Raw genomic sequence first — 12,500 nt, forward strand, 5'->3', positions numbered from 1 at the left:
ATGACGCAATACCTCATAAAAAAGGGATTTTGACGAAGGAAAAATCTATTTCTAGGGAGAGACCTGTGGCGCCCGATGAAAAGGGGTCCTTCTAATACACTTTTCTGATAAAATCTTCCAATTATACCAGAGAAAGATAAAAGCATGGAATGCAGAGGTTACTACCCTCGCGCGAGCACCTTGTGGGTGTCGTGTATAAAGCAAAGGCGCGTGAAAGCCACTATACACAGGCTGTCTTCCATTTAGTTAATTCCTTCGTCAAAGGGATGGGCCGTTACAGAGGCACCAGCCAATCTACCAGAGCCACGAACCCACGTCCGACGCGAGCGCCATCTGAACAACATCCTTCTGTATTGGACATGATGGCTTGAAAAGGAAAGGGTGGGATCATGCAAAAGAATAGGGAATGGTTTCACCGGGCGCCACAGGTCTCTCCCCAGAAATAGATTTTTCCTTTGTCAAAATCCCTTTTCTGGGTCGACCTGTGGCGGCCGGTGAAAATGTACCAGAGAATGCCTTCCAAGCCCAATAATAATTAGTAATGAGAGGAGAGAAAAAACACCATGTAAGGAGAACCATATATTATTAAGGTAAGTAAGCAGGAATCATAAACTAGTCACAGGGCATAGTGAGCGTAAGGCTAAACAAACATGATAACAAGGAAACCTCCGAGTATCAGAACACAACAAGCAATAAAACTGACATGGCTAAGAATATCCCAACACTAAATTACGGTAAACACATTAAAAGTTACAATCATCTTAACTTGATATGTAATAAACTAGGGCTAACGAACCACCAAGGAAGCGGCGTCGTGGTGCGAGTGGCGGGTTGGAGGGAGAAGAAAAGAGATGGATGAAAGGTAGAACAAGAGATCACTGGGGAGAGATACGGCTCCCAGCTGCAACCGTTGGGTATTTAAGGGCCTGCAAGTTCTTTAGATAGTGGCGTTTGAAAACCATAGGAGATTTCCAACCCGTGTACTTTTTAAGGTCATCAAAATCCATATTTTGGAAATAATTGATGGAGGTAGCTACTGACCGGATATCATGAGCGTGGGGAAATGATCCCGGATTGGCTTGTTTAATGAAGTAAAGGATCTGTTGCCTAATACCCTGTATGGAAATGGTACCTCTTTGTTCTCTGATAAACAAGGGGCCAGATGATCGGGTAGCAGTCCTAGCTAAAAAGGCCCTGAGAGTAGTGACTGGACATAGAGAAGTATCTTTGAGGAGAGGAATAATCTTCCAAGGGGACCACCTATTTTGGGGGTCTTCATTCTTAGCTAGGAACGCCCTGGAGAAAGAAGTACTTCACCTGAATGGAGGAAATCGATGTTTTCTGAGTTTCGTGAGAGAGCTGCTAGTTCTGAGATTCTAGCACCCGAGGCCAAAGCTGTTAGAAATAAAGTCTTCCGAAGAAGAGTGATATAGGAGCAGGATTCGTTGTCCGTGTCGGAGGCAAGTTTGAGGACATCATTCAGAGACCAAGAGACCTTTTGTGGGCGAACCGAAGGTCGAAGCCTAGCACATGCTTTTGGAATAGACGAGAAATAAGAATCCGCCAGGTTAATGTTAAACCCAACCAGGAAGACCTTCTTCAAAGCTGACTTAATGGTGGTTATAGTGCTAGCTGCTAGGCCTTTGTCAAATATGGACCTAAAGAAGGAGATGGCTAAATTAGGAGTCATAACAGAATGGTCTGAATTCTTTAAGAAATCTGCTAGTTTCTTAACTGCCGAATCATATTGGCGAATCGTAGAGTCCCTTTTGTCTGATTCTATAAAGAGGACATTATCCGGGTCGATGTTTGCATCCTTACGAGTCGCAAACTTCATGAAATCCACAAAGTTAGGGTTTTGGCTATCCTTGAGGAATCTGACACAGTCCGAGTTTGGACCACTTGGGTCAGTTTGGGGAATGGGATCCGGAAGGGACGGAGTTTCAACTCGAGGAGGAGAGGAAACCAACTGCTCTTTGGCCAGTGAGGTGCCACTAAAGCCACTGCCCCGTGGAAGGAGCAGAGTTTGTGTAAGACTTTCAGTAGAAGATTCACTGGAGGGAATAAGTAGATCTTCTGTCAATGGTTCCAATCCAGGGTTAATGCGTCCATGGCATAAGCCTGAGGGTCCAGGTTCGGGGTCACATAACATGGGAGTTTGTGATTGAGTTGGGTCGCGAATAGATCTACCTGGAGACCTGGAACCAGCCTGAGTATCCACCGGAAGGAGTGTATGTCCAGGGACCATTCTGATTCCAGTGGTTTTGTCCTGGATAATGAGTCTGCTATCACATTCTGGACTCCTGCTAGGTGAGTTGCTGACAGGAACCAGTCTTTGTCGGCTGCCAAGGCGAAGATAGTGACCAGGATCTGATTCAGGTTGGGTGATTTGGATCCCCCTCTGTTGAGGCAGTGGACTACTGCCGTGCTGTCTGAGACTACTCTGATGTGGGTCGACCTCGGAGGAGAGATTCTCTTCAGGGTCAAGAACACCGCCATGGCTTCGAGAACATTGATATGGAACTGCTTCATGGCGGGTGACCAAGAGCCCTGAAACATCTGATGTTGGGAGTAACCCCCCCATCCACTCAGAGACGCGTCGGTATGAATTGTCACTTGTGGAGATGGGAACTGTAGAGGAACCGATTTGGAGAGGTTCCCCCGTTCGGACCATGGTTGTAGTCTCATTTTTAAGACAAAGGGGACCTTTGAGGTCTTGTCTCTTAAAGGTATTGTCGCTCTCTTTCTCCAAACTCGATTGATGTCTTTGAGTTTGGCTTTTAATAGGAGATCGGTCAGTTAGGGATATTGGAGAAAGCCGAGGATGCGTTCTAAAGCTCTTCTGGACACCTGTTTGTGTTTGAGAAAGTTACCTTCCTGGGAGGAAGGGAGAGCCTGTGCTTTGAAAGGTCCCAACGGATGCCTAACCAATCGAAGTGGCTTGATGGTTGTAGGCGAGACTTTCGGAGATTGACTTGGAAGCCCAGTTTGGCGAGAAAGTGGAGTACCTTCGACATAGCTCTGTTGCATTCCTGGTTCGACTGGGCCCAAATGAGCCAATCGTCCAGATAGGCGATGATCTGTATCCCTTGGTTTCTGAGTTGTTCGAGCACCGTCTCCCCCAGTTTCGTGAATATCCTGGGGGCAATGCTGAGACCGAAGGGCATGACTTTGAATGCAAAGGCTTTCTTGCCGAGACGGAAGCCTAGGTAAGGAGAGAAGTTTCGAGCTACTGGGACATGATAATAGGCGTCGGTAAGATCGATAGAGGTGGTAACGGCCCCACGGGGAAGTAAGGTCCATACCTGAGAGATAGTCAGCATACGGAACTTGTCGCAAAGGATGTAAGAGTTTAGTTTCGACAAGTCCAGAACTACCCTCAACGCGGACGAGTCTTTCTTCGGGACTGTAAACAGGCGGCCTTGGAATTTCAGGGATCGAACCCGTTTGATCGCTTTCTTCTTGAGTAACTCTGCGGTGTACTCTTCCAGGATGGGAGTGGGTCTCTGGAAGAAGGTCACTGGTGGAGGAGGGGATCCCTGTGACCATTTCCAACCCAAGCCCCTGGATATTATGCTGTGAGCCCATGGACTGAAGGTCCAATGGTCTCGGAAGTGATAAAGTCTCCCTCCTACCGGCATCACATCATTGGGAGGGAGTGAACCTAGGTCCCCTCCCTCCATGGGCACCCCTTGCTTTAGGTCCGCCGCGTTGGCGGAACTGTCCTCTACCTCTGAAGCTTCCTCTCTGGTGTCCACGAAAGGAACCGGAGGATTCGTAGGCAGGGTTGTATGCAGGAGAGGACATCCAAGAGGGGTTGGGCTGTGTACCAGGGGGAGCAGTGAGGTAGACTACTTGCTGAGGGGGAGCCGGTTGTTGAGAAGTCGAGGCAGCGGAAGCCTGTGGTGACGAGTTACCCCGGACCGTCTTGTAAGGAATAAACCTCTGCATCTTCTTGAAGAACGTCTGTTTCTGGGATTCGAACCTCCTTTTGGCTGAGAGACCCCACCTTACTTGCAAATTTTGGTTTGCCCTCGCCGCGTCCTGAAGAACCTTATCAACTTCGTTCTGAGGGAAGAGGTTCTTACCCCAGCAGGAGGACACTATCAGCCTGTTCGGTTCATGTCTGATGGAGGCCTCAGACAGAACGAACTTCCTGCAACTAACTCGAGCCGACCAGAAGTCATGGAGGTCTATTTGGTAGGACAGCAGCTGGTTCTTTGTGGCGACTCTGAACAGCGTTTCCTCTGGGTAAGGCGATGCTAGGGACTCCATGGAGGTGATGGAGTGGAGGGACCTAGCTAGTCTATTACGGGTCTCGAACTCAGTTTTGAGAAGACTCTCTAGTAATCTGGGAAGCTTCTCAGAGAAAAGAGTAGAGGCACAGTCCGGGTCTAGCTTCCCCACTGTGAAGGTAGAAGACGCGTCATCCCAGGTTGCAGAGGTACCCGGAATAAGCAATGAGGTGGGGTCCGTCTCCTTGAGCTTTCCTTAATGGCCTGTATAGTCAGCTCTGTGATTTTGTCTATGAGCGGCAAAGAGATGGAGGCCGCTGTCGTAAAAATAGTGTAGGCACCTTTGTGTGGGGTGAGCTTGGAGTTAATATACCCCCACTCTGATAGAGTTCTGGCCCAGATAGCCCGGGCCTGCTCTTTCGGAAATATCACTGTTTCCTTCGGTACTTTGTCCATACGGACCAATGCATGTTCCTTTAAACGTACGAAGCCATTGAATGGGAATTCTAGGCCCCGGGGGTAGAACTCCAGGTCCTCTAAAGGGCGGGTGCCTATGCCCTCCAGAGTTAGGGAACCATCTAAGAATGGGGCATGCAAGGCAAACCGCCAAGGATTGTTTTTATCGAAGGGAGGTAGCTTCGATGCGTCTGGGGCGGAAGGAGGAGGAAGCTGAGTTCCGGAGCGGATCAGAGTAGCCACCATATCCTTAATCTCTGTCATCGCCCCAGACTGATGTTGAATTTGTTCTCTGACCATATCTCTGACCAGTTCGATGGGGAAGAGATCGCCCCAGGGTACTTGAAAGCCACCCGTTGGTGGTGTCTTGGATTTGGTAAACTTAGACTTCTTAGGAGTCGTGGTTTTACGAGGAGCAATATGAATATCAGGAGCTGTCGAGGGTCTGGGGACCGGTGACGTTGATACTGGCAAAGCTGAAGACTTATAAGTGCGAAGTGGCTTCACCTTGGGTCATACGGGGACAGAGGGATCCCGAGGACAAGCCTTAGGGTTATCAAAACCTAGAAAGGAAGAGGTAGGAGAGGGAGTAGGAGAGCAAAGGGTTTCCACCAACTCGGCACCACTTACCTGCTCGTCCCTGGGTTCTACGTCTACATCTAGATCTGCCATGTCCAGCGGTACGAGGGGTTCGTCCTCCACGGAAATGGTTGCCCTGACTTCTTCAATTAAGGGGGCAGCAACTTCAGGAGAGACTGCTGCAGTAGTCGAGCCTGGGAAGAGACGGGAGGCCATGTCTCCATTGAGGAGATAGGGTGCGCCAGACGGGGCATTCCTGCCGAAGCCCGACACCCAAGGACGAAGAGTAGCCCTTGCTGACCGAAGAGAGTCATCATCGGCCTGAAAGATTTGTAGTGATTAGTGATGCAGGAGGGGGATTGCTCTCCAAAATATACTGTGTATGTCATATTAATGGCTAAATTAGTGTCTGCCAAAGAGAAATAAGGAACAAAAGGAAAACCCACTTACATCATCGTTCAGTAGTATTGAGGACAACTCGTCACAGAGCGAGCACAAATCCGGGAACCAGACCATATACTGGGCCTGTCCCGGTTCCCGGATAAAGGGGATGGCGCAGTGTGCGTGGGACCGACAGAGGTTATGCCCAACGGGGTCGTTGAACGAGGCAGGGCATCCTTGGGCAGTACAACGGACCTTCTGTAAAAGAAAGGAGATATGAGTCTTGGTGTTCCTTGAAACTCTGGTAAGGGGTTAAAAACCTTATTAACAGACATTAGTTAAATGCAATATTGGTGCTTAAGGGAATTCAGTGAGAGCCGGAGCTCTATATTAAAACAATTAAATATAAAAGCACCAGCAATGGTAATGGGGCTGTATCATCTTAAAAGTGATAATAATGACATAAGAATAAATAATCTAAAGCAATCTGCCGACCTCTGAGGGTCGGGGAAGCAGTGACAGGCCAGTAAAATAAATATAAACACAAGCCGTAGCTAAAGGCAAGGCTAATATAAGTGTGAAGTGTATGGGCGATCTCCGGTGAAGCCGGAGGGCGATGAGAGGTCCTGAATAATTCAATTGTGGATAATAATTCAATTGTGAAATTTATAAAACACAAGGCGTAGCTAAAGGCTAAGGCTAAGATAATAGTAAAGCGTATTGACGATATCCGGTGAAGCCGGAGGGCGATGAAAGGTCCTGAATAATTATATTGTGAATAATAACTCAATTGTAATAACAATGGCTATTGTGTGGATATGGCCGTGGCCTGGGACCGTAGTAATGGCCACCGGAGGGTCGTATCTAAACAATATGAAGCCCGTCCCAGAAGGTTGTAAGTAAACAATATATATATATATGACAATAGTTCTAAAGTCATTGAGAATCCCTCATGGCGGAGTAGAACTCAAGGCGGAGTGGAAAAATGTTCAGAACTACTCCCAAGCCGTAACGGGGAGAGGACGGAACTCGGACCTAATAAATAACGCTAACTATTGAAAAGTAACCAAAACTAAATAACTTGTAAGTTATCATACACCCGTAGGGGGAGAGGTGAGGGAGGGAGAACCCGTTGAACGCACAAAACGGAAAACGGGAAATCCGCTCACTCACCTGAGATAAGAAAGAAAACGAGAGAAAGGGGTAACTCGTGACTGCGAACAGAAAACGGGAACCCCAATCTCCCGCTCCCTTGGACACAAAATCAGGACTAATAAGCACACAACACTATTATAAACGTATAAAAATAGAATTGTAACATCAAGATAAGACTACGAACGAAGAATAGCGTCTGCTAAAACCAAATTAAATGGAAAAGTCGGTGGGGCGGGTACTAAACTATAATAAAGCTAGAACGCTAATCTTGTTCGTAGACTGGACTTGCTAGCAAAATGTACCATGGGAATAATAACGATAATAATAATGACGGTTCAAAGGCATAAGGCCAGGGACTTAACCAAGAACCTAAGTGACAGAGTACCAAACGGGCAGACTAAGATGAAGTCCCCAAGACAAGGGAACAAACAATGGCCGCCGCGGACGGGCCAGACGGCAATGATAAAACAGACTATACTGGATATAAGACAAAAGCCCGGTACTACAAAAAGCTGTCAAACCAACCTATGGTACTTAACATTGGAATGAGTGAAGATGGAGCTTCGGTCATGACGAAATAAATCCACAAGTGTGAAAACACTCCGAGAGCACAACAAATTACACACAATTCTAGCAGTCCAAAAAGAAGGATGTTGTTCAGATGGTGTTCGCGTCGGGCGTGGGTGGTGTGGCTCTGGTAGATTGGCTGGTGCCTCTGTATCGGCCCATCCCTTTGACGAAGGAATTAACTAAATGGAAGACAGCCTGTGTATAGTGGCTTTCACGCGCCTTTGCTTTATACACGACACCCACAAGGTGCTCGCGCGAGGGTAGTAACCTCTGCATTCCATGCTTTTATCTTTCTCTGGTATAATTGGAAGATTTTATCAGAAAAGTGTATTAGAAGGACCCCTTTTCACCGGCCACCACAGGTCGACCCAGAAATATAAAAAGACATTACATAAGCTCTTGTTCCTATCTTGTATGGTCACATAACACGCTCAAACAGGTTACGTAAGTCTTCGTAACAAACATACATGAAAAAAAGTGAATTCTTAAAAATAACGTAAATTTACATATACTGACTTGAATAAAGAATACAATGAAATTAACGACGAAAGTCTTACGTAATATACATAATACAGTAAACTTAGTCTGCACGAGAGGAACTTATTTTACGGGCTGGCTATTCATCTCTTCAGTGCACAAAGGAAATACATAAATAAAGTCATGAATAAACTATTGTATTTACTCTACACTATATCAGTTTCGTAAGATAGCTCCCCCCAAAAAAGATTATTTAATCCGGGCCTGAATCCATCAATTCAGCCTGAGATAAATAAACTGCAACCACGTTATCTTTACCTGATATATGCTTTTCATTAATACAATACAGTTGCAAACAAAATGACCACCTAGTTAACCTTTGATTATTTTCATCTTATTAACAAAAGTTAAATGATTATGATCCGAATACAGTACACTGTAATCTCTTTATTTTGTGGTCGATTCACGTAGACCTCAAACTTGTTTATTGCTGTGACTAACGCTAGTAGTTCCTTTTCAACTGTCGAGTGAACTCGTTGCTGCTTCTTCCGCTTAGACGTCATAAAATACACAGGGTGAAGAATTCCTTCCTTATTTTCTTGCAATAAGACAGCTCCAATCTCGTTATCCAACGCATCCACTTTGATAATGAATTTCCTGTTGAAATCCGGTGCTTGAAGTATCGGTTTCGAAGTTAATATTGTCTTCCTTAAATTTATCCTATTTCTTAGTACAGTATCTCAATAACATAGGTCCAGTCACTGCTCTCCTCCAAAATTCGGAATGGTTCTTGGAACTCGTTGACGAGAGGGAATCTTCTTTTTAATGAATAGACCAATACCTGCCGTCCTACCATAAACTGTCTGTTCCTACTCTTCATACCAAACCTTTTCTTCATTTTTCCTTAACTCGTCTTAAGGTTTTCTAGAGAAAGTTTCCTTATCTCGCCGATCCTATTCCTCAAATCCTTGACATTCTCTCCTTCCGTTTCCTCTCGATCCTTCCCTTTTTCTGCCAACATTTTCTTCGGTCCTTTGTTGAAGGGCTCTCCTCATCCTTCCATCGGGCGTAAGGGGGTTTCTTTGATGCACTCGTTGGGCTTTTCAGCCGTCTGACATACGTGACTTGCACGGCAAAACTGGCTTACATCCTTATGCATGCCAGGCCAGAAAAAAAGTGTTTCATAATCTTCTCCGTCGTCTTCCTTATCCCAATATGTCTTGTCTCATGTGTTGATGCTGTCACCTGTCTTCTCAAAGGTGCGGGAATTAATACTTAACGATATTTCCCCCATTCGGCATTTCCAAGGATATTGGGGGAGCCTATGCTTCCTCATAAGCAACCCGTCCTTAAGATAATAACAGGCCGGAGACTGCTGTACCTTTGTCTCATCCACGACACGGTACAATAACTCTGTTAACGTTGCATCCTTCCATTGCAATCTTATCAGCCTTTTCCTACTCACTTGTCCTACTTCTAATGCTGAGTTTTCTATTTCTTCCAGGTTCATTTCTTCTTTGTCATCTTGTCCACTCGTCGGTTGTTCCTCTTCGCTCGAATTTAATCGGGAGTTCTTCTCTTGCGTGCCATCAAGGGAATCCTCTTCTTCGGAAAATAAATCTTCCAAGTTCATCGCTCCTTCGATTTCTTTTTCTTCTTCAGCAGCCACTTTATTCGTCATAATCCTAGTTGTCACACAACTATGAAACAGATACGAGTAATCCTTCTCGAGTTCAGTCGTAGGATTATACTTCAATGGTTTCTCTGTTACAATGGGACAAGGCACAAACGGCTCTCCACCAACCTCATTACCCAGCAGGACGTCTACTCCTTCGACAGCCAATGAATCCTTTACCACAAAGTCATAATTACCTGTCACCAACTCGCATGACAGTTTTAAACGGCAAATAGGGGTGACCTCCTCACTTCCTATTCCCTTCAAAATAATTGAGTCCCCTGTGAGAGACTGATTCACCAACTGGTGTGCTCTCCGTACCACCACACTTTGGTTACAACCTGTATCGTACAATATCCTAACTGGGGTTTGCTCACTCCCATCTATTGCTGCTAACGTACCTTCATGAATATATGATTTAAAGGCATCCATGCTGTTTGGGTTCGTCCTGCTCGTTGTGTAAACGATGGCTGGTTCATTTTTCCCTTCGTCCTTTCCCGATTGCTTCTTCGTCTTCATATTCTGTGAAGTCGAATTATCCTTAATCACTTGGGCGACTGCTTTTGGTTGGTTTGATCAACGTTCCTTTCTGATATGGCCTCTCTTGTCACACTTAAAACAGACAATATCAACCTTCTGCATGTCTTTCACGATACGTGATGGAGGACGATTCAACGTTTGTTGCTGTGGTACTATCTCATTCTGCTTAGGGACATTGCCAGTGCTACTTCCCTTTTAACTGTTGAACTTGTTCCCGTAGTTATTACCGAACTGGTTTCCATGGTTCGGCGAATACTTAATATTTAGTCGGAACGACGGTTGAAACTTCATGCCCGAGGAGGGTTTACAACTGATATTATAATCTTCACTCAGCGAAGCGGCTTTATCAAGTTTCTTCTTCTCTCTCTCTCAAGTACGTTCGAATGTGTTCTGGAATTCCTCATTGATACTGCTCTAGTATTATCAATTCTTCTAAATCAGCCATCTCCTTTCCGTTAGCAGCCTCTTAAAACATCGTTGTACCTTAAAAGTGTAATCCAGGAAAGTAATTTTCTCGTCCTTTCTCAAACTTCGGAATCTTTCATTATAATATTCAGGGGTCATCTGATACACTTGCAGCATGCTCCTCTTCACTTATTGATGCTCCATCCTCTGGTCCTGAGATAAGGATAAGTAAGTACTGCGGCCCTTCCCAAAGAGCACACTATGTAATAACATGGACCATTTATCTTCTGTCCATTTCATTGTCGCTGCGACCGTTTCAAAATGATTGAAGAACTCATCTGGAGAGACTTCTGTGAACCTTGGAATTAACTTTTGGGCTTCCGACACATTAAACACTGGATCATGCTTAGCAGGGGCTGTCTCGGTTTGCGTGGTCAGTTGTGTTCAGGCGTGCAATATCTCTAATTCTTGCGCATACCTTGCTTCTTCCATCTCTTTTTCTTCTCGCCTTACTTCCATTTCTCTCGCATGTCGTTTTTCCTCTCTTCTTCCCATCTTCTTTCTCTTTCTTCTTGTTCTGCGATTTCCCTCACTTCCATTAACCTTGCATGTCTTGCAATCTCTCGGGCTTCTTTTCGTTCTTTTTCTTCCATTTCCTTCTCCTTTGCCATCAGCTTCAACTTGATCAAATTCTCCTCCGCTGCAATTCATCGAATCTCAGCCTCTACATCCTTATCTGCTGTCATGCCTTCAGTTTGAGGGTCAACCGGTCTTTGCTTCGCTAAAAATTCTTCCTCAGCTTCCTCCAACAGTTCACGAGCTGCCACAATATTCTCTTCCCACAACTTTCCCGAGTTTATCAACGCCTCTAAGGCTAGACACTTGATTTTGGCCTTAATCATCCCACTCGTTACAAGGCCGTCACATGCTTAACATAGAGAGGCCCTGACTTTAGTTACATTAGCTTCTGACAATTCCTGAACACTTGGGTTATTAAAAAACTCATGGATATTAAACTGTGCCATCTTGTAATTTTACAATAATTAATGCCTCTCAAAAAGATAATATACTAACAATACTCAAAATCCTATCAACACTGTATTATTCAAAAACCTTGAATCAAAACACGGTCCTGTTATCACCAATATTTAAAACAGACTCGCTCAATCCCAAGGGTCTGGGCACCAAAATATATTTTATGAGGATGGTTCCAGGGTCTGGGTCCCAAAATGTATATTATACGATTATGGCTCCCTGGTCTGGGCACTAAAAATATATTATACTATGGCTCGTGACTGGGAACCAAACATATAATATTATATATATTACGACTGGAAAGTTAATCAACCTCTCGAATTCCAAACCCCCTTGTTTGCTTTTACATTAAAACTGTTACACTTTAAAACATTAATACACGAATTCTGAGACATTTAAACAACTCCCAGACAGCAATATATAAAGCACTGAATATCCAAAGTTCTCTTAAGCACACTCAAAACAAAAGTGGGTAATTATTCTTAAGTATTATTTATTATTTGCTATGGCTCTTAACAGGAAACGAGTGGAATCTGATTCTAAATAATGGTGATTGGAGTAATACACTCTTCACAAAAATAAATATATTCTATATAAGTTACAGCACTTTCAAAAAAAATTACAAAATAACAAAATAAGTCACTGGAAAAAATTAAGTCTGGACAAAACTTAGATTGAGACAAAAATGTTACGATCTGAAAATTATATATTAACTTGACTTGCACTATTATATCTGAATAAACCTTAGACTAAGAAAAGAAATAATGCAACATATATCATACAAAAGCTTGAAATTAAATCTGAATAATACAATATTCAAGTTTGACACTTAATGAAACATAGATAACCAGATAACAATACAAAATCTTGACCTTCCTACCGGGACAATTACAAAAACCTTATACAATGCCAACACTCGCCCTAATACAATGAATTCAAAATCACCGTTTCGTATTACGTATCTTTTCGACACACAATTTGTGTTGGGGCAC

At 44.3% G+C, this 12,500-nt stretch overlaps 1 protein-coding gene across 2 annotated transcripts in view; it reads left to right on the top strand.

Annotated features, from left to right (window-relative positions):
• Window positions 1-12,500, top strand: part of LOC137631762 (uncharacterized) — a 334,578-nt gene that overhangs the window by 300,865 nt on the left and 21,213 nt on the right. The window lies entirely within an intron of this gene.

Source organism: Palaemon carinicauda, chromosome 40, assembly GCF_036898095.1.
Source record: "Palaemon carinicauda isolate YSFRI2023 chromosome 40, ASM3689809v2, whole genome shotgun sequence".
Lineage (NCBI taxonomy): Eukaryota > Metazoa > Arthropoda > Malacostraca > Decapoda > Palaemonidae > Palaemon > Palaemon carinicauda.